The sequence below is a fragment of the Cervus canadensis genome, chromosome 9 (assembly GCF_019320065.1).
Source record: "Cervus canadensis isolate Bull #8, Minnesota chromosome 9, ASM1932006v1, whole genome shotgun sequence".
Lineage (NCBI taxonomy): Eukaryota > Metazoa > Chordata > Mammalia > Artiodactyla > Cervidae > Cervus > Cervus canadensis.
The window spans coordinates 75,564,577-75,588,851 of record NC_057394.1 but is presented as its reverse complement, the minus strand read 5'-3'; positions in this window follow the sequence as shown (position 1 = coordinate 75,588,851).

Below are 24,275 nucleotides of genomic sequence, written 5' to 3'. Positions count from 1 at the left end.
GAAAAACAAAACTAGAAAACCCTCTTTCTAGTCATACCCCTGTTCCACTTGCCTGGTCCCTCTGTCTTTCGTGAGTGTGTTTTCCTACAAGAAGATTTCTCCCAATGGAGGTGGAGGGGTGTGCAGTTTGGACAGTTAAAGTATGTAGCAAGCAGTTTGTTCAAGGGCATATCATTAGATGATTAATATGACCTGGCGGACCAAGACAACTTAGAGGCTAGAATTCAAACTTTGACTGCGTGGTTATATTTAATGTGTCACCTGCAAGATAAATTAGCCCTGGGAGAGCAAGTTGGCTGGCGAGCCCAGCTCTAAAGCTGAGATGATGAGTGTCTTAAGAACACTGCCTTGCATGATGTAGTCCAATCATAGACCATGATCAGATGAAAGGAACAGTGAGATTGACTTCACACAAAAAAACATTTTGAATCTGACAACCAGTAATCACAACTAGATGGCCCTTCCCCAAGCTTTGATCCCTGCTGTTTACCACTTTGTGATGACGGAAGGGAAATAATTTTCTTCAGTTTTCTGAACCAATGACTAAAGCAATGCAGTGTTGTCAGCCAAGCCAAGAATCAGGGAGTGTGTGTGTGTGTGTGTGTGTGTGTGAGAGAGAGAGAGAGAGAGAGAGAGAGAATGTTAAATCAAATCACATAAGACCACTCAGCATGGCCTGTTAAGCACTGACCAATCGATACTTCAATGCCCCTTAAGAGTATGTAGAGTCTATAGGCCAGAGAAAGCAAATGCTTTTGAATCAAGTGAATTAATACTAATAAGCTCCTAACAACTTAAAAAATCTACCAGTAAGTAGCACAAGAGTAAGTAAACCTGTAAGTACAACAGTACAATAGTGATTTAGCACAAAGATAGATGTTCAGTTCAGTTCAGTTCAGTCGCTCAGTCACCGACTCTTTGCGACCCCATGAATTGCAGCACACCAGGCCTCCCTGTCCATCACCAACTCCCAGAGTTTACTTAAACCCATGTCCATCAAGTCGGTGATGCCATCCAACCATCTTATCCTCTGTCATCCCCTTCTCCTCCTGCCCTCAATCCATCCCAGCATCAGGGTCTTTTCAAATGAGTCAGCTCTTTGCATCAGGTGGCCAAAGTATTGGAGTTTCAGCTTCAACATCAGTCCTTCCAATAAACACCCAGGACTGATCTCCTTTAGGATGGACTGGTTGGATCTCCTTGCAGTCCAAGGGACTCTCAAGAGTCTTCTCCAACACCACAGTTCAAAAGCATCATTTCTTCGGGGCTCAGGTTTCTTTATAGTCCAACCCTCACATCCATACATGACTACTGGAAAAACCATAGCCTTGACTAGACAGACCTTTGTTGGCAAAGTAATGTCTCTGCTTTTTAATATGCTATCTAGGTTGGTCATAACTTTCCTTCCAAGGAATAAGCGTCTTAGATATCCTAATTTTAATTGTAGAATAAGAACTCAAAACACAAAGCATTAGGACTAAACTAATGGTCAGTTAAATACATCATTTTCTATAAGGATGTAGTCCTCAAATTCTCGAATCCTTTCATCTCCTGTGGCACCCATATCCTGCCCTCTCCTTAATCCTTTCTCCAGACACCTCTACCCGGAAGGAGTCTTCCGGGATGAGGGAAGACTTGATTTAGTTGTCAAGTTCTTTCTGACTCTTGCGATCTCATGGACTGTAGCCCACCAGGCTCCTCTGTCCATGGGATTTTTCAGGCAAGAACATTGAAGTGGGTTGCCATTTCCTTCTCCAGGGGATCTTCCCCACCCAGGGATAGAATCCATGTCTCCTGCATTGCAGATGGTCTCTTGCATTGCAGGCAGATCCTTTACCACTGAGTTATCAGGGATGGCACTCAAATCCTGTCCTCTCCTTAAGCCTTACCACAGCCACCTCTACCCCAAAGAGTCTCTGGGCTGAGGTAAGATAGAGGTGCTCTATGGGAAGACCCAAGATTATGAACTGTAGCAGAGGGGAGGTGACCTACATAAAGAATCAAAATGATGTCAGAAGAGAAAGAGCCTCATCCCGAATCATTGTTGGCTTTATAACAAGTCCTCTCTACCGATGAGAGCTGCCTTCCTTACTCTTCAATATCAACCCTTTTAAAATTTTGAGGTCGGAGATGGGCTGAGAATAGAATGGGATTTTGTTTACTATCTCCTCTGCAAATCCTCTCAGATGTGGGGTAGCTCCTCTCAGCCGCGCTTGTGCACCATCGCAGCCGCCACACTTGCACAGCGAGGACACCCCACGTCCGAGGTCACTGGCAGTGGCCGAGAGGAGCTAACCCACATCCAAGGTAAGGAGCAGCGGCTGTGCTTTGCTGGAGCAGCTGTGAAGAGATACCCCACATCCTAGGTAAGAGAAACCCAAGTAAGATGGTAGGCACTGAGAGAGAGCATCAGAGGGCAGATAGACTGAAACCATAATCACAGAAAACTAGCTAATCTGATCACATGAGCCACAGCCTTGTCTAACTCAATGAAACTAAGCCATGCCATGTGGGGCCACCCAAGATGGACAGGTCATGGTGGAGATGTCTGACAGAATGTGGTCCACTGGAGAATGGAATGGCAAACCACTTCAGTATTCTTGCCTTGAGAACCCCATGAACAGTACAGAAAGGCAAAAAGATAGGACACTGAAAGATGAACTCCGCAGGTCAGTAGGTGCACAATATGCTACTGGAGATCAGTAGAGAAATAACTCCAGAAAGAATGAAGGGATGGACCCAAAGCAAAAACAACACCCAGTTGTGGATGGGACTGGTGATAGAAGCAAGGTTCGTTGCTGTAAAGAGCAATATTGCCTAGGAACCTGGAATGTTAGGTCCATGAATCAAGGCAAATTGGAATTGGCCAAACAGGAGATGACAAGAGTAAACATCGACATTCTAGGAATCAACGAACTAAGATGGACTGGAATGGGTGAATTTAACTCAGATGATCATTATATCTACTACTGTGGGCAGGAATCCCTTAGAAGAAATGGAGTAGCCATCATGGTCAACAAAAGAGTCTGAAATGCAGTACTTGGATGCAGTCTCAAAAATGACAGAATGATCTCTGTTCGTTTCCAAGGCAAACCATTCAATATCACGGTAATCCAAGTCTATGCCCCGACCAGTAATGCTGAAGAAGCTGAAGTTGAACAGTTCTACAAAGACCTACAAGAGCTTCTAGAACTAACACCCAAAAAAGATGTCTTTTTCATTATAGGGGACTGGAATGCAAAAGTTAGAAGTCAAGAAACTCTTTGAATAACAGGCAAATTTGGCCTTGGAGTATGGAATGAAGCAGGGCAAAGGCTAATAGAGTTCTGCCAAGGGAACGCACTGGTCATAGCAAACACCCTCTTCCAACAACACAAGAGAAGACTCAACACATGGACATCACCAGATGGTCAACACCGAAATCAGAGTGATTATATTCCTTGCAGCCAAAGATGGAAAAGCTCTATACAGTCAGCAGAAACAAGACTGGGAGCTGACTGTGGCTCAGATCATGAACTCCTTATTGCCAAATTCAGACTGAAATTGAAGAAAGTGGAGAAAACCACTAGACCATTCAAGTATGACCTAAATCAAATGCCTTATGACTATACAGTGGAAGTGAGAAATAGATTTAAGGGACTAGATCTGATGGACAGATTGCTTGATGAACTATGGACAGAGGTTCGTGACATTGTACAGGAGACAGGAATGAAGACCATCCCTAAGAAAAAGAAATGCAAAAAAGAAAAATGGCTGTCTGAGGAGGCCTTACAAATAGCTGGGAAATGAAGGGTAATGAAAAGCAAAGGAGAAAAGGAACGATATATCCATTTGAATGCAGAGTTCCAAAGAATAGCCAGGAGAGATAAGAAAGCCTTCCTTAGCACTCAGTGCAAAGAAATAGAGGAAAACAATAGAATGGGAAAGACTAGAGATCTCTTCAAGAAAATTAGAGATACCAAGGGAACATTTCATGCAAAGATGAGTTCGATAAAGGACAGAAATGGTATGGACCTAAGAGAAGCAGAAGATATTAAGATGAGGTGGCAAGAATACACAGAAGAACTGTACAAAAAAGATCTTCATGACCCAGATAATCATGATGGTGCGATCACTCACCTAGAGCCAGACAGCCTGGAATGTGAAGTCAAGTGAGCCTTAGGAAGCATCACTACCAACAAAGCTAGTGGAGGTGATGGAATTCCACTTGAGCTATTTCAAATCCTGAAAGATGATGCTGTGAAAGTGCTGCACTCAATATGCCAGCAAATGTGGAAAACTCAGCAGGGGCCACAGGACTGGAAAAGGTCAGTTTTCATTCCAATCCCTAAGAAAGGCAATGCCAAAGAATGCTCTAACTACCACACAATTTTACTCATCTCACACACTAGTAAAGTGATGCTTAAAATTTTCCAAGCCAGGCTTCAGCAATACGTGAACCATGAACTTCCAGATGTTCAAGCTGGTTTTAGAAAAGGCAGAGGAACCAGAGATCAAATTGCCAACATCCGCTGGATCAACGAAAAAGCAAGAGTTCCAGAAAGACATCTATTTTCTGCTTTATTGACTATGCCAAAGCCTTTGAATGTTGGATCACAACAAACTGTGGAAAATTCTGGAAGTGATGGGAATACCAGACCACCTGACCTGCCTCTTGAGAAACTTGTATGCAGGTCAGGAAGCAACAGTTAGAACTAGACATGGAACAACAGACTGGTTCCAAATAGGAAAAGGAGTATGTCAAGGCTGCATATTGTCAGCCTGCTTGTTTAACTTATATGCAGAGTACATCATGAGAAACACTGGGCTGGAAGAAGCACAAGCTGGAATCAAGATTGCCGGAAGAAATATCAATAACCTCAGATATGCAGATGACACCACCCTTATGGCAGAAAGCAAAGAAGAACTAAAGAGCCTCTTGATGAAAGTGAAAAAGTTGGCTTAAAGCTCAACATTCGGAAAACCAAGATCATGGCATCTGGTTCCATCACTTCATGGGAAATAGATGGGAAAACAGTGGAAACAGTGGCTGACTTTATTTTTCTGAGCTCCAAAATCACTGCAGATGGTGATTGCAGCCATGAAATTAAAAGACGCTTACTCCTTGGAAGGAAAGTTATGACCAACCTAGACAGCATATTAAAAAGCAGAGACATTACTTTGTCAACACAGGTCCATCTAGTCAAGGCTATGGTTTTTCCTGTGGTCATGTATGGATGTGAGAGTTGGACTATAAAGAAAGCTGAGCGCCGAAGAATTGATGCTTTTGAACTGTGGTGTTGGAGAAGATTCTTGAGTGTCCTTTGGACTGCAAGGAGATCCAACCAGTCCATCCTCAAGATCAGTCCTGGGTGTTTATTGGAAGGACTGATGTTGAAGCTGCAACTCCAATACTTTGGCTACCTGATACGAAGAGCTGACTCATTTGAAAAGACCCTGATGCTGGGAAAGATTGAGGACAGGAGGAGAAGGGGATGGCAGAGGATGAGATGGTGGGATGGCATCACCGACTTGATGGACATGGGTTTGCGTGGACTCTCGGAGTTGGTGATGGACAGCGAGGCCTGGCGCGCTGCACTTCATGGGATCGCAAAGAGTCGGACACGACTGAGCAACTGAACTGAACTTCAAATCCTTCTAGTATCTTGGTTTGGAATTAGGGTGAGGGGTGAAGGGACCTAATGTTTTGACCTCTATAGGAGAGAATCTTGGCTAAAACTGATTACAAGGGTTCTGCATTATCACGGGGTTACAGTGAACAGAAACGTCTAGTCAGTGCCCATGTTATGGTGGAGATTCAAAATGAAAAGACATGGTCATCTCTCTTGAGGAGCTGGCAGTGGAGGAAGCACTACCCTCTCTGCACTCTATTCAAGTGGTCTTTGCTCTCTAAGCACTTGAATGTGGCCTGAACTGTGAAGCTGGAAAAGGGAAAGGCACATGTGTGAAGAGTCGGAGGGGTTAGAGTTTAAATGGTGTGTTTCTGTAGGGCTGGGACTGTGATGAGTTTCTCTTGCCCGACCAAGAGAGATGCCAAAATCGGGAGGTGAGCAGAGCCAATGGGAGGTGGAAGTCAGGGACCAAGAAGGCTCAAAGGATATCTACTGGTTGTAGAACAGTAGGAACTGGAAATAACTATCAAGGCTGGGGGTTTGAGAACTAAAGGAAAACTGAGCAAAAATAGCTGAGTTTAGAGTAAATGGGCTGAGATCAAGAGTGATGGGCTAGAATAGGCCATTGTTTGGGGCTTGCCCTAACTTGCCAGCAGGGGTATAATATTCGAGTGGGTGGCCAGAGTTAAGGGGCAAGTGTAACCACAGGGCTTGTCTTGCATGAGGAACACTGTGTAGGCTGGGCTGGGGGAGCTCTTGAGCCCATGTGGTTGTTACTTGAAGCCTTTAGAGATGGGGCACAGGCCGAACTCCTCAGTGGGGGAAGCTGCTTAAGAGGACTCAGAGACTACTGGTGAGATTCCTGTTTTCCTCCTGGGTTGCTTTATTTAAATTCCACCTTTTCCTCAGAACTCAATCAGCAACATCTTTTCTAGAACCTCGCTGTGATGTCTGTTTCCTCAGAACTCTTACAGGAGTTCGGAGATTAGTAACATGCCGCCCTGCAGTGCCAGTTTACCTTTGTAAACACACCCTTTCCTTTGACTTTCTGAAACATAAGGACCTGAAATAACCTCCATGGTTCTCTGCCCTGTAGCCTGGCAGCTGTACTGACATTACTCACACCGGCAGGCTGAGATCTGCCACAGCCTCGGAGATCAATCCTCATATCAATTGCCTTCCAAGAGATGTTTAGCATTGTGCTGGTCTTGCTGCTGGTTATGCTGGTGTCCCAAACTCCCAGTACCTTACTGACTCTTCACATTTCTGTCCATATTATCAGTTCTTCAGAGGGAAGAGACTCTGCTAAAATAATCCCTGCTACATGAAGTGCATACAACTGGTATATAAGTAAAAATGACCCCACTGGTTAAACAGTTCCGGAAGGAAAAGAGATCTTTTCCCCTCTTCAGCCACTACAGAGAACTACAGTAGAAGGAACTTCAGTGGAGATAGGCTGAGGAGCCTTCTGATGAAGGAGACAGGAAGGTTAGCTGAGCCAGGGCAGACACGGATTGCTCCTCACCACATCATCTCCATCACCTACCATCCCTAGCTCTTTACATTCTCATTATACTGTAATAAAGTGAAGTGAAAGTCACACAGTCATGTCCGACTCTTTGCAACCCCATGGACTAAACAGTCCATGGAATTCTCCAGGCCAGAATACTGGAGTGGGTAGCCTTTCCTTTCTCCAGGAGATCTTCCCAATCCAGGGATCGAACCCAAGTCTCCTGCATTCCAGGCAGATTCTTTACCAAATGAACTATCATGGAAGCCCCTTACTGTAATAAAATGGGTATGCAAATCCTTTATTCATCATAAACTACGGAGAATAACAATGAAACACTTCATTAATTCCCTTGAGAAATAAATCATTCTCTAACATTCAAATCATATGTTGACATTTAATTACTTAGAGTTATAAATGAAAATTAAAAAGTATTTCCATTAAAGTCATGTTACACGATCATATAGTCTAATAGTCATGTCAATTGTAGGTAAAATCCATTTCTATATTAATCTCATTTTATCTTCATTTTTATTGTTCAAGTGTAAAACAACCTGGAATTTATGGTTAGGAAGCAAGAATGTCCTGTAATTTTGACCTCAATATTTTTAGAAATTTGGAAATGATTCAAAAGGATGTTTAAAGTTACATTGTTAAATATTTGAGTTATTTCCAGGTCTTATTTTTAAAGATCAATTAAAGAACCAGAAACAACAGTGATCTACCCTTCTGTTGTACAGGAATAAATAGGGGTATGGAGGTCACTTTCAACAGCATTTATTTCAAACTGTGAATGGAGCCTGTGAAATCCAGATAGAAAGGAAGGTGTTAGAGGCTAGAAAAGGCAAAACACTCAGAAAAATCAATAAAAAGCATGTCTGAAGAGCTTACTTTATGAACGGCACTTCACAAGCTATGGCTAACAAGCACAAAAGAAAAAGAAGACACAATCTCTGGGTCTGACAATTTTATTATAAAAGCTAAAAGAATTGCTGAGCTCAATTTCATTTCCAAAATCAGAGGCAAAAAGCATAACCTGGCTTTGGTCACGTGGTTGCTTTGTCCAGCATTAGCTCCAGAATGACTGACAGAGATCAACTGCGGCAGGGTTTGTCTTACTGTCAACCACGTGCTTCAGAAGAACTCTAGTTTTGCTACTGAACGCCCTGTCCAACTGACTTGGTTAGAACAAGTTGAGGATTCCCAAGGTGCTGGTTTTATCCCTTTTTACAGCACAAGCCTTATTCTGTTTTACAATGACAAATGGCACTTGCATATACAGTTCAAATCAGTCTATCAGTCGTGTCTGACTCTTTGTGACCCCATGAATCGCAGCACACCAGGCCTCCCTGTCCATCACCAACTCTTGGAGTCCACTCAAACCCATGTCCATCGAATCAGTGATGCCATCCAGCCATTTCATCCCCTGTCGTCCCCTTCTCCTCCTGCTCCCAACCTTTTCATAAATTTGTCACAAAGCAGAAACAAGAGGTTAAGATGGATCAGGGTAAATCTATTATTGAAAATAGAAATCAAGGCACACACTTTGCTTGTGCCAGGAATGCTATGTTCGAGAATGAGGAGGGGGTTATTATTTCTGGCCCAAGAGGTGAGGGAGTTTCTGTTTCAAGCACTTTAGAGAATAAACCAGACTAAACCATACAGCTTTCGCTCTGATGAAAATTATGCTGGTGGCTAGGAAATCCTCTCTATCACCAAGATGCAAGAGTTCTTTACATTTTATATGCAACTTTAAGTGCATATTGAAAATCCTAAATGAGTATATATAGAATATTTTCAGGTGTAGTTGCACAAACGAGTCTCTTCTGTATTTCTTTTCTAGGATTTATCCATTTCAAATGACATATCATTTGAATTCTTTAAAGCAATCAGCAGGGTATGTTTTTAGCTCATGTGTGTGTTTGTGTATGTGTCACAGAAAAGTAGATTTTAACCCCTCTCAGTGATAAGAGAATATCAGAGTCTAGGTTATAACAAAAATACAACTAGAAAACATCATTAATAATGGTTAAGAACATTTACAAGGAAAATTCACTATTTCATTTTATGTTCAAATAAACTGCTCTATCTTAAGATGTGGAAAACAACTGAGATAAATTTTAACATTTTTATTGCTTGCCTAGGTAAGGAAAATCAGAACCAACAACATGCACAATTGGCAAAATTATTTTACTAAAATATTGACTGATTGAATTTTGTACAATTTACTTTAAAGTCAGACTCAAGGTTTTGTTTCCTTTGTTTTACAAGCTGGAACACTATTGTAAATCAATGTTGCAACAGTAGTGACTCTTTAGCAAGCTAAGTGTGCAGAGTACTTACAGGATTGATACACAGGCCAAGCACTGTCTGTATTCTTTAATATATAATTTGGAAATATTTCTTAAAAACCTCAACACATCTAGGAAGGTTATTATAGATGTGATGGTGGTGGTGGTTCAGTGGCTCAGTCATGTCCGACTCTTTGCCACCTCTTGGACTGTAGTCTCCCAGGCTCCTCTGTCCATGGGATTCTCCAGGCAAGAATACTGGAATGGGTTGCCATTTCCTTCTCCAATAGATGTGATAGAATTAATTATAAATGACTTTTAGCTGGACTTTAAAAATGATGGAACAGGGAATATTTTGGTAAAAATGCCCAGGACAGCTCAGGGAATCAGCATGGAGCACATACTCTATGTTGTCAGTGTTGGGTCAATATTTACTGACGGTCCACCGCCAACATCTCTATCCTGAACTGGGCTGTAGGAATCACTCAGTGAGACTGCCAACAGCCTTTCAGAGCACCATTTACCCACCATGTGAGAAGGACTTCTTGGCAAGATACCAAAGAAAACTCAATGCTAGTATGATATTTTGGAAAGAATCCAGCCAACTATAAAATAACTAACTTCTGAAAAACTTCATCATGTAATATCTTAGAACACTATTGCTCTAAGGGGTCTTACTTAGCACAGTGTTCCACTGGACAATGTTCTAGGATGGGCCAGTTTTGGTATAATGTCACCAAACATAGTATCAACTGGATTCTGTTGCGTGAATTTTTTTCTCAATATTTTGTATTGCAGGAGGAGAAAAAAGACAGAGAAACTGAGTTGCTCATGATTACATAGACATCTCTATAGACCAGTAGTCTAATTCACTATTATTTGTCAAAAAAGTAAAATGCATAGAGGGTCCCTAAGCATCCTGTTATATGCTCTGCTTCTCCACCCTGTTATTATTCTTCCACCTCAGTTGTGTTTGTTGACACACATTCTTTGCTCAGTGCTTATGCCCAGGGACTCCATGCCAAGCAGGCTGGAAGTGTGGACAGGAAATTATTATACAAAGTGAAGGACTCACATTGCCTTTGAATGTGAAGGATCCCATGCTCATTCAGCCTATCACCATGTTTGGTCTGATGTGGTAGAATGAATGCAGTAATCGAGTTTTGCATTTACTTAACCACATTATTATATTCTGCCTAATTAAGAGAAATCAAGTCTTACTGTCACCTAATATGCACAGGCAGGAACACTTTTTTGAGTACTGATTGGGAGTCTAATCCTTTAAGTCTCAAATGGGCTACCTTTCCAGTGACTTCTATTTAAATTTTGCTGGCATGATAACACAGGATAGAGTCCTGAGTAAACAAAATGTAGAAATCGGGCTTTGTTTAATTATTCCAAAGCCCTTTGTCTCTGACTTGTAAGGTACAAAATGGCAAAGGCTCTTGGCAGATGCCTAAGAGCTTTTATAACTGATGTTGAGATCAGCTGAAACAAAGACTCATTTGTTGAGCTCTAACTTCAGATGCTGGTCTGGCTTTTCAGAGGTAAACCTGAAGTGTTTGCTCTAGGATATGGATAAGAGTTGGTTTTTTTTTTTAAATTGATTTGCCGATTCTTTTGCAAGGCACTACTGCATATTATGAAACATTTCTTACCTAACATATGAAAACAAATTTAAAACACAACAGCAACATATGCCTGGAAAGAGAGGCAACCCTAAGGAGAGGATATTCCTGGGAAGCAGGAAGACTTGCTAAAATCCAGATTAGAGTAAGCATCTGGAGATGAAGAAATGAATTAATTAGCATCTATAAAAAGGTGGCAAGGTGGTCACCAATAAGGAAGGCAGCATGGCGTAGTAAGCTGTGCACAGGCTTTGCAGTCTGTAGGCAGTTCTGCCTTTTGGTGCTTGGCCAAGTTGATTAACTCTCTGAACCTCATTTTTCTTTTATAAAGTGAGTCTACCTACCTGCCTTGAATATCTACCTGCCTGTTAGGTAGACAGTCAAATGAGATTATGTTCTGAAAGTGCTTTGTCGACTATAAACATCTATACAAATGAGAATGCTAATAAAATAATATCTGATAAGATAATCACTATCAGAGTAACAATATTTGCTAATATTTAAATGCTGCTGTGCTATGTCACTCAGTCATGTCCGACTCTTTGCGACCCCATGGACTGCAGCCCACCAGGCTCTTCTGTCCATGGGGATTCTCCAGGCAAGAATATTGGAGTTGCCACGCCCTCCTCCAGGGGATCTTGCCAACTCAGGGATTGAATCCAGGTCTCCCGCATTGCAGGTGGATTCATTATCATCTGAGCTACCTTATTTCATATCAGGCACTGCTTTACAGGAATTATCTCAGTGGGCTGCATTTTATTTTTATACTCATCATTTTACAGAAAGGAAATGGATGGTTGGACAGGTTGAATAACTTAACCAAGGTCTACTTGGAATCCACATTTGTGCTTTAACATCCATTCTGAATTGCTTTCTCTACAATAACCATTATGAATGCTAACTGAATTTATTTAGGGATGATTTCTGTGTTTTCACATTTTCCATTAAAGTGATCTTTTTTGTCTGACCTTTAATTGACTATCCCAACTATGAACTCAATGGCATCTAATACATGTTTTCTATATGCTGGACACTCATAAAGGTGTAAGGAAATAATTAGCAAAACAGAAAGTTTGTATATATATTCTAGAGTGACAGAGCTTTGCATGCAGAGGGAAAGTTGTAGAACATTTAAAAATCGGTATAAAAACCAGTGCAAAATTATGTGGGCTGGATTGTATATAATTAAATCCTAAAGAGTGGAGAAATAATCCTTGTAATCATACAATCCTAGTACTGCCTTAATTTTTATGATCAGTTATCTATTTGAAAAAATTGTTTTCTTACACTATTAAGAGCCTAATCCCTGGGATGATAGTCCTATGTGTTGGTCTCTAGTGCTCTGAGGATCTGGAACTGTACTCTCCATTATGGAAGCCACTAGCTGCATGAGGTTATTTAAAGTAAATTTAAACTAATTAAAATACGACTTGAAAATTTCATTTTCTCTATCTCACTCAGTTCAGTTCAGTTCAGTTGCTCAGTCGTACCCAACTCTTTGTGACCCCATGGACTGTAGCACACCAGGCTTCCCTGTCGATCGCCAACTCCCAGAACTTGCTCACTAGCCATATGTCAAGTACTCAGTAGCTACATGTGGCTAGTGGCTATGGTACTGGACAGTGCAGATGAGTCTCCACCATAGAAAAAAGTTGTACTGAGCATCACTGCTTAAGAACATATAATCAGTAAGTATCTTTCTCTGCCTTGGTCTGGTGGAGCCTACAGAAATGTCAAGTTATCCATGTAATCACATCAGGGGATTTTTAGGTACATTTAATTGTGGAAACTCTTGGAAAGAGGTGGGACTTAGTGTTGATCAACAGGATGGAAAATTGAGACATCAAGGTTGGAGAATTATCTGAGTTCAACTCTTCTGTGCTCCTTAGTAAAGTGCATGACTCACCAGTGGCATGTTTATATCACCTGTGCAGAGGTGAGAAAGAGATGAGGAGAGTGGGCAAACAACACTGGCCAGAGTGGTCAGAGCTGTACAGAGAAGGCTTTTTGGACAGTTGATATGGCCCAAACAAAGACATGGAAACTTGAATGGCCTTCTGACCTGGTTATGGTGTAAAGTGATTTCAGTATGGTAGAATATCTAAGTGAGACAATAGCAGAAAGCAGTGTTGAGATTACAACTAGGTTCAAATCGTAAGGGACCTATATTCCCTCAAATGTTTTGACATTATCTGTTTGGCTGTAAGGATCCATCAGATGTCTTCAAGCTGTGCAGTGACATGACTGGCACAACTTCATTTTGTAGGAAAATAACTATGGCAGAGGTGAGGAGGGTGTTTAGGTTACAGGTTGAGAAACAGCTTCTGGGTTTCCCCTTAGTAGTGTTATTATGCCTAATCATCAGTTATAATACCTCATGGTTCAAAATAAGAATGACTTTAAAATTAGCTACAAATTTTTTTACATTAAACAATAATGACACTAAAAGGACAAATCAGTGCTTTGTTAAATACATACTGGTAAGATGGATCATTAGCATGACCTGGAAAATTCAGTCTCCTATTGAATAAATGATAAAGATTTGAAAAGCAGCTTAAATCCATTCTTGGTTAATGGATTTATATTTATAATGTTCTAAATTGGTTTTAAAAGATTAGGAAATGTAAGAGTTGAAATAATGGACAATTATCAGGCTGGAAAAAACATGAGTTGGATAAAATATGAAAGATGAGAAAAGATGAGAGCAAAGCCTGAGCACTCTCATTGTGCCAGTGTTTGGTTCATTTGGGGAAACAATTTGGTAAACTGAGTAATACACTCTTCCTTCAATTTTTCCTGATCTACTGACTCAGTTCTGAGTTGTCAAAATAAGTGAGGCTATCCTGAAAACGACCTCTCCTCTGATCAAACCTCAGCCTGAACCCTTGGTTTATGGATTATGAATCATTGTGTCCAGCCCCAGGATATGGGTGTCTAATCCCCTAACTAGAAGGAGGAAGCCACCAGTCTTGGCAATCAGTCTGAGACCAGAGGCCTTGATTTATGAAGGAAGGAAGAGATACTTCTGTTCAGGCCTAAAACATTTACTATGATGTACATTAGAGCATCAAAGAAGTCAATCTGACATTTTCCCGAAGGTTTAGATGAATTGCCTTTTCAAACATAGGGGAGGGAGCAGCCATTAAGGCCTTTGTAATGCCTCCCTCATAACTATATTACTTGAGTAGCCTTGGTGCAGACAGCCTGACCCTGTTCAGTTAAGTTCAATTCAGTTCAGTTCAGTCACTCTGTCATGTCCGACTCTTTGCGACCCCATGGACTGCAGCACTCCAGGCTTTCCTCTCCATCACCAACTCTTGGAGCTGACTCAAACTCATGTCCATTGAGTTGGTGATGGCATCCAACCATCTCATTCTCTGTCATCCCCTTCTCCTCTCACCTTCAATCTTTCCCAGCATCAGGGTCTTTCCAATAAGTCAGTTCTCCTCATTCAGATGGCCAAAGTGCTGGAGTTTCAGCTTCAGCATCAGTCCTTCCAATGAATATTCGGGACTGATTTTCTTTAGGATAGACTGGTTTATCTCCTTGCAGTCCAAGGGACTCTCAAGAGTCTTCTCCAACACCACTGTTCAAAAGCATCAATTCTCTGGCACTCAACTTTCTTTGTGGTCCAACTCTCACATCCATACATTACTATTGGAAAAACCATAGCTTTGACTAGACAGATTTTTGTTGGCAAAGTAATGTCTCTGCTTTTTAATATGCTGTCTAGGTTGGTCATAGCTTTTCTTCCAAGGAGCAAGTGTCTTTTAATTTCATGGCTGGCAGTCACCATCTGCAGTGATTTTTGGAGCCAAGAAAAATAAAGTCAGCCACTGTTTCCACTGTTTCCCCATCTATTTGCCATGAAGTGATGGGACCGGATGCCATGATCTTAGTTTTCTAAATGTTGAGTTTTAAGCCAACTTTTTCACTCTCTTCTTTCACTTTCATCAAGAGGCTCTTTAGTTCTTCTTTGCTTTCTGTCATAAGGGTGGTGTCATCTGCGTATCTGAGGTTATTGATATTTCTCCCAGCAATCTTGATTTCGGCTTGTGCCTCAATCAGCCTGGCATTTTGCATGATGTACTCTGAATATAAGTTAAATATGCAGGGTGACAATATACAGCCTTGATGTACTGCTTTTCCTATTTGGAACTAGTCTGTTGTTCCATGTCCACTTCTAACTTGCTTCTTGACATGCATACAGATTTCTCAGGAAGCAGATCTGGTGGTCTGGTATTCCCTTCTCTTTAAGAATTTTCCAGTTTGTTGTGATCCACACAGTCAGAGGCTTTGGCATAGTCAATGAAGCAGAAGTAGATGTTTTTGGAACTCTCTTGCTTTTTTGATGATCCAACAGATGTTGGCAATTTGATCTCTGGTTCCTCTGCCTTTTCTAAATCTAGTTGGAACATCTGGCAGTTCACGGTTCATGTACTTTTGAAGCCTGGCTTGGAGAATCTTGAGCATACTTTGCTAGCATGTGAGATGAGTGCAATCGTGTGGTAGTTTGAACATTCTTTGGCATTGCCTTTCTTTGGGATTGGAATGAAAACTGACCTTTTCCAGTCCTGTGGCCACTGCTGAGTTTTCCACATTTGCTGGCATACCGAGTGCAGCACTTTCACAGCATCATCTTTCAGGATTTGAAATAGCTCAAGTGGAATTCCATCACCTTTACTAGCTTTGTTCATAGTGATGCTTCCTAAGGCCCACTTGACTTCACATTCCAGGCTGTCTGGCTCTAGGTGAGTGATCACACCATCGTGGTTATCTGGGTCATGAAGATCTTTTTTGTATAGTTCTTCTGTGTATTCTTGCCACCTCTTCTTAATATCCTCTGCTTCCATTAGGTCCATACCATTTCTGTCCTTTATTGTGCCCATCTTTGCATGAAATGTTCCCTTGGTATCTCTAATTTTCTTGAAGAGATCTCTAGTCTTTCCCATTTTATTGTTTTCCTCTATTTTTTTGCATTGATCACTGAGGAAGGTTTTCTTATCTCTCCTTGCTATTCTTTGGAACTCTGCATTCATGGGTATATCTTTCCTTTTCTCCTTTGCCTTTAGCTTCCCTTTAGTTGACCCTGTTAACATCCCTAAAAGGCCTCTTTAGACTGTATCTCTGCGTCAGAAAAGTATCAATATAATGTTCTGTTATTCTGTCCCAGTTTACATATGCAATTAGTTTTAGCTTTATGCAAAAATATATGCAACTTAAAGCTTACTTATTTTTGAAGCCTGTTCCATAAATTGTTGAAAATAAACAAACAAACTAAAAATCAGGGACATCTGCCTTTATCATGCTGAGGTAACTGGTATTGATTGGGTTTATTATCTCATTGTAAACAAGGAAAATTGGACGAAATTTATAAAATCAGTGTTTCAGACAATACAGAGGAAATAGTGTAAGCTTGCAATCCCTGAGAGAACGGAACTAGGTAAGTTTAGCTCTACAATCACCCACAGTTTTCTTCTTGGAAGCATTTTAAGGCTTGTTCCGCTTTAACAATTAGTACTAATATTCATCCTGAAACAACTACATATCCATATGGGAAAAAATTAACCTTGACATTACCTCATGATATTCACAAAAATGAATACAATATAACACTTTTAGAAGACAACATAACTATAACACTTTTAGAAGACAACATAAAATCAAGATTTTTTTAGGACAGGAAAGGAATCTTAGAACACAAAAACATGAACTGTATGAAAATTGAATAACTAAATTTCATCACCAAAATTAAATTCCTCTTCTCTGAAACACAGTGTTAAAAAAATACAAGCCACTGAGTGAAAAAATATTCAAGGTATCTATTTCTGAAGATACATATGCAGAATATATAAGAACTACTTAACTCACCAATTAAAAAGACAAGAATCCAATTTAAAACGGACAAAATATTTGAACAAACACATCACAAAAAAGGATTATTATTGCAAGTAATCACTTAGCACATTAAAAAATGTTCAATATTATCGGTATCAGGAAATTGCAAACTAAAATCACAAAAAGATACCAGTTCACACAAGTGTTAGTGATGATGTGCAGCAACTGAAATGATCATGTGTTGCAGGGAAGATATAAAAGAACACAAACACTCTATAAAGTGCCTGGGTAGTTTTCATATACCTTTAAAATATAACTCAGCAGTTTCACTCTTTGATATTTACCCAAGAGAAATGAAAACATATATCCTTGCAAAGACATTTAAATGAATGTTCAGAGCAGATTTATTCATAATAATCTCAAATAGGGAACTCAAAAGTCCACTGACAGGTGAGTGGATACACAAGCTGTAGAGGATGTATAGAAGGAAATACTTCTCAAGAAAGAAAAAGGAACACCTCACAAATGGAAAAAACACAATTGATCTCCAGAACATTATGTAAGAAAGCCAGAACCAGGACAGAACATTCTATGTGATTTTGCGTATATAAAACTCTATAATAGGTATAATTAATTTACAGTAGAACAAGGCAGATTACTGATTGCCTGGGGCAGCAACTGAAGGGGGGAAAATATCTGCAAAATGGCGCCAGGCAACTTTTTGGATGGTTATTCTTGATTTCGATGGTGGTTACATGCGAGATACAGTAGTCAAAGCTCATCAAGATGTATACTAAAATGGGTGCTTTTAAGGAAATCAAAACTGTAATCAGAAATCTTCCAGCAAACAAAAGCCCAGGACCAGATGGCTTCACACCTGAATTCTACCAAAAATTTAGAGAAGAGCTAACATCTATCTTACTCAAACTCTTCCAGAAAATTGCAGAAGAAGGTACACTTCCAAACTCATTCTATGAGGCCACCATCACCCTAATTCCAAAACCAGACAAAGATGCCACAAAAAAAGAAAACTACAGGCCAATATCACTGATGAACATAGATGCAAAAATCCTTAACAAAATTCTAGCAAACAGAATCCAACAACATATTAAAAAAATCATACACCATGACCAAGTGGGCTTTATCCCAGGAATGCAAGGATTTTTTAATATCCGCAAATCAATCAATGTAATACACCACATTAACAAATTGAAAGATAAAAACCATATGATTATCTCAATAGATGCAGAGAAAGCCTTTGACAAAATTCAACACTCATTTATGATTAAAACTCTCCAGAAAGCAAGAATAGAAGGAACATACCTCAACATAATAAAAGCTATATATGACAAACCCACAGCAAGCATCACCCTCAATGGTGAAAAATTGAAAGCATTTCCCCTGAAATCAGGAACAAGACAAGGGTGCCCACTCTCACCACTACCATTCAACATAGTTGAAGTTTTGGCCACAGGCAATCAGAGCAGAAAAAGAAATAATAAGGAATCCAGATAGGAAAAGAAGAAGTGAAACTCTCACTGTTTGCAGATGACATGATCCTCTACCATAGAAAAACCCTAAAGACTCTACCAGAAAATTACTAGATCTAATCAAATGGAATATAGAAAAGTTGCAGGATATAAAATTAACACAACAGAAATCCCTTCATTCCTATACACTAACATGAGAAAACAGAAAGAGAAATAAGGAAACAATGCCATTTCACTATTGCCAACAAAAAGAATAAAATACTTAGGAGTATATCTACTGAAAGAAACAAAAGACCTATGCATAGAAAACTATAAACACTGATGAAAGAAATCAAGAGGACACAAACAGCTGGAGAAACATACATGTGTTCATGGATTGGAAGAATCAATATGTCAAAATGGCTATTCTACCAAAGCAATTCTATAGATTCAATGCAATCCTATCAAGCTTACCAAAAGACCCCAAGAACCTAGAACAAATAATTCACAATTTGTATGGGAAATACAAAAAACTCGGAATGCCAAAACATCTTGAGAAAGAAGAATGGACTGAGGAATCAACCTGCCTGACTTCAGACTCTACTACAAAGCCACAGTCATCAAGACAGTGTGGTACTGGCACAAAGCAGAAATATAGATCAATGGAACAGAATAGAAAGCCCAGAGCTAAATCCACGAACCTATGGACACCTTATCTTCGACAAAGGAGGCAAGGATATACAATGGAAAAAAGACAACCTCTTTAACAAGTGGTGCTGGGAAAACTGGTCAACCACTTGTAAAAAGAATGAAACTAGAACACTTTCTAGCACCATACACAAAAATAAACTCAAAATGGATTAAAGATCTAAATGTAAGACCAGAAACTATAAAACTCCTAGAGGAGAACATAGGCAAAACACTCTCTGACATGAATCACAGCAGGATCCTCTATGACCCACCTCCCAGAATATTGGAAATAAAAGCAAAAATAAACAAATGGGACCTAATGAAACTTAAAAGCTTTTGCACTACAAAGGAAACTATAAGTAAGGTGAAAAGACAGCCTCAGATTGGGAGAAAATAATAGCAAATGAAGAAACAGACAAAGGATTAATCTCAAAAATATACAAGCAACTCCTGAAGCTCAATTCCAGAAAAATAAATGACCCAATCAAAAAATGGGCCAAAGAACTAAACAGACATTTCTCCAAAGAAGACATACAGTTGGCTAACAAACACATGAAAAGATGCTCAACATCACTCATTATCAGAGAAATGCAAATCAAAACCACAATGAGGTACCATTACACACCAGTCAGGATGGCTGCTATCCAAAAGTCTACAAGCAATAAATGCTGGAGAGGGTGTGGAGAAAAGGGAACCCTCTTAACACTGTTGGTGGGAATGCAAACTAGTACAGCCACTATGGAAAACAGTGTGGAGATTCCTTAAAAAACTGGAAATAGAACTGCCATATGACCCAGCAATCCACTTCTGGGCATACACACTGAGGAAACCAGATCTCAAAGAGACACATGCACCCCAATGTTCATCGCAGCACTGTTTATAATAGCCAGGACATGGAAGCAACCTAGATGCCCATCAGCAGATGAATGGATAAGGAAGCTGTGGTACATATACACCATGGAATATTACTCAGCCGTTAAAAAGAATTCATTTGAATCAGTTCTAATGAGATGGATGAAACTGGAGCCCCTTATACAGAGTGAAGTAAGCCAGAAAGATAAAGAACATTACAGCATACTAACACATATATATGGAATTTAGAAAGATGGTAACGATAACCCTATATGCAAAACAGAAAAAGAGAAACAGATGTATAGAACAGACTTTTGGACTCTGTGGGAGAAGGCGAGGGTGGGATGTTTCGAGAGAACAGCATGAACATTATCTATAGTGAAACAGATCACCAGCCCAGGTGGGATGCATACAAGTGCTTGGGCCTGGTGCACTGGGAAGACCCAGAGGAATCGGGTGGAGAGGGAGGTGGGAGGGGAGATCGGGATGGGGAATACATGTAACTCCATGGCTGATTCATGTCAATGTATGACAAAACCCACTGCAATGTTGTGAAATGGTTGGCCTCCAATTAATAAAAATAAATGGAAAAAAAAAGAGTAGAGGGAAAAAATAAACTATTTCTAATTGTTTCTTACTAAAAATAAAATAAAATAAAATGGGTGCTTTTCAGTACATGTAAATAGTACTTCAGTAAAGTTGATTTAAAAAGAAAAGACACACAGGTTAAAAAATAAGATTAACATGTTCTATCAAAATGACCCAGAACCAATCTTAATCATACACACAAACACAGACACATACACAAACAGATGGCTCTACCAAACTTTCCCAGCTCCCCTTCCCCCATATTTTCTAATGAGACTTTTCTTCTATAACATCCTTGCAAGTTTAATTTCATCTTGATGTCAGTTTCTTGGAGAACCTTATCAAAAACACAATCCAATATTTGATCATCTTATATAGCAATCAACACCGACTGATGACTCCTCTGTGCTTATATTTATCCCTATTAAATTTCATCATATTGGTTTATGGCCCATTGTTCCAACACATCAAGATATTTATGGATCATGATTTAATCATTTTTTTACAACTGTTATATTTTTCCACCTTTCTGACATTCAAAAATCAGTGAGTAGTTAACATGACTTCTTTGAATTCTGAATAAAAGTATTGGACTGGAATAGCCAAATGATAGATCTTTTAGTCATGCAATCAAAATCTTTAATAAGCCTAACAGTACAAAGAGGTTCATGTTTTCATAAATTGAATAAATATTAGAAAACTATAGGAATAGTAAAGTATATGTAGCTAGAAGGTAGATAGTATCCTTATACTCAAATTGTACATCTTCTCCTATAGCATTTTGCACACAGAAGGTGTTTATAATCATTACCAACAAGATAGCAATGGCACCAAAAAATGTAAAAAATAATATTTGAAACAAGTGATCTTTTGTAGTTCACTTTAGAAACAAATTGTTTCTAAATTTTAGGGTAGAGAGCACAGCATAAAAATTTTAGTTCTTAAAACAGCAATAGCTACCTATTAAATGAAATAACTTTTAAAAGCAATATAATTGAATTCCCTGAAATAAGGATTTAGTGGTTTGCTTCATTGTGTATTGTGATTGTTAAAAAAAATAAAAGCACTTAGCTTTAATTCTTTCGTAATAATGGCAAATTTTGTTTGTGTTTAGATTAGAAATGATTGTGTGGGAGTTATGTGTTTTCTAAACTAATTGTTTCAAGGATAATTTGTTCAGAGGCCAAGGGAATGCCTGGCAAGCAAGCAAGAGAATAAACTATTCTGAAAATTCTTTTTTATCATGGATATCCATCCTCATTGTAAAAATACTTTTTATACCACATACTTCAGAGCATTTATCTTTCATTAGCTCATAGATTTCATGGGATTTTTTTAAAAGAAATGTAACAGGCCAGAAATAAACATTTTGTGATAAATTTTGTCATTGATAGAAACTGAACCTAGACATGATTGCAAGTGTGGGCACCGTCATGGTGAAAATAGTCATCATGTTGAAGGTCGCTGTCCCTCAACAAAGTTTCAGTCTAGTTGGGTATCAAACTACAGGATACAGACTGCTGTTTTCTACTCTACACTTATAGAATTCATGAACATATTAAATATTTCATAAAGGGAACCAAAGCACCCATTAATCTCTATTTGCTATATGGATAAAAAAATCATACCAGCTCAATTGTTCAATTTTCTATGTAAATTCTGGTTAAAACTTTTCTCCTTTTGCTCCTTTGCATTCTACAGTTACTCTAAGTGTGATTAATAGGGATATTCTATTACATGTTTCTTTTCAAACCTGTTGAGTCATAAACAAACTTTCATCTTTAATTAGTTTAATAGCTAGTGTTATTGATGAGCAGTAATAACCAGATGAGACTGGTGATAGCGGGGTTTTCATAGCTGAAATAGATAATAATCAGGTATGTTTTTCCTGGATAGAAGAAATTACATCTTAATAGCTCCTGTGATACACATGAATAAACTATACAAAAGTATACTTTTTATAAACAAAAGTACTATAAAAGACTTCTTGGTAAGTAGCAGATTCAAACAGGATAAAAAGGAACTGGATATCAGCTGACATAATTCTTTCCTCAACTGAATTATTTCTTTTTAAAGTCTTTTTTTTTAAGAAAAGGAAAAGTCCAAAAAAGGATGTGTTTTCCCATAAACAAAGAAGACTGAAGTAAAGTTCTCTTCTGTTATTCAGTTGAGAGAGACAAAGACTGACTGACTGTCTGACAGAAAAAATCAAGAGCCTTAGGCAGAAATGGTACAATGTTTTTATACTGGCATAAGTACTTCTGATGTTTGGAATCCATGGGTCAGGTGACTGGACTAGGTAGTGATCCAGAAAGAGAATCTGAGATATGTCCCTTGAGCCACCTGAAGGCATGAGTAAGAACAAGTCACTCTAAACAAGAAAGTAAGCATGAGGGCTAAGAAAACACCAGATGTGGGCACTGAGCTAGAACTGAACATTTTGTGAAATGACAAGGTGTGTGCTTCCCTCTAACCAGGCACAGAAGTGAGAAGAAAATGTTGCACCCTGCTGAGGGGCTGGGAGGACGTCAGAATCACTGCCAGGACATTTTTCAAGCTACATTTTTGCCTCAGAGCAATTCTGGCAACCTCCATCTCTCTCTCTCATTCTCATACACACACACACACACACTACTCAAATTCTATGGATTTGACTGTTCACTTCTGTGAATGTGACAACTTATTGTGAGTGGAATCATTCAGTATCTGTCTTTTGTGTCTCACTTACTTCTCTTAACATAATGTTGTCAAGGTTTTCTATGTTGTAGCATGTGTCACAATTTCCTTTATTTTTAAGGCTGAATGTATACACCACATTTTGTTTATCTATTCATCTGTCGACGGACACTTGGGTTAGTTCCACTTACTCCTTTGCTTTAAAGTAACTAATATCTAGTGAAACCAAAGGATGACAACATATACCCTTGGAAAGGAATTTACTGTTATGTTCTATTTTTAAACATTTTTATTTATTTATTTATTTATTTTGGGCTGCACGGGGTCTTCGTTGCTGTGCGAGGCTTTTTCTCCAGTTGCAGTGAGCGGGGTTTACTCTTTAATTGTGGCCCACAGGTGGTACCATGTGGTGGTTTTCACTGTTTCAGAGCATGGGATCTAGGGCTTGTGGGCTTCAGTAGTTGCAGCACATGGGCTCAGTAATTGCAGCGTCCAGGTTTTAGAGCACAGGCTCAGCTGTTATGGCACGTGGGCTTAGTTGCTCCACCGCATGTGGGATCTTCCTGAACCAGGGATGGAATCCGAGTCTCCTGCACTGGCAGGCAAATTTTTTACCACTGACTCACCAGGGAAGCCCTTATGCTCTCTTTAAACTTAGGGATTAAGCCTATTTCCTGGAACTAGATTATCTGACCATGGCTTATATGATCTTAGACTACTTTATCTCTCTCCTCATCCCCCACTTTACTCACTCTTCTCTGGCTGTTTTTGCTCTTCATCTAATAGGCCAAATTCACTCTTATCTCCAGGCCTTCACCAGTGTTGTTCCCTCTGCTTGGAATGTTTCCTCTCCTCAAGTTTCCGGATAGCTCTCTCCTTTTCCTCAAATCTGTGCTAAAATGTCACCTAATCCAAAAGACTTCCTCTGACCATCCTCTCTACCAGCAGCAACCAGCCCTACATTCCCTGTCTCTCTTTTGCCTGTTATTTCCATAATAGCCATCACCCTAACTCATATATTGCCTTCTTTTTAATCACCTACTTTTCCTACTAGAAAGAAAGTTCTGTGAGGTCAGGAATTTGTTGTTGGTTTTTTTTTTTTTCCATACTGTATCTCCATA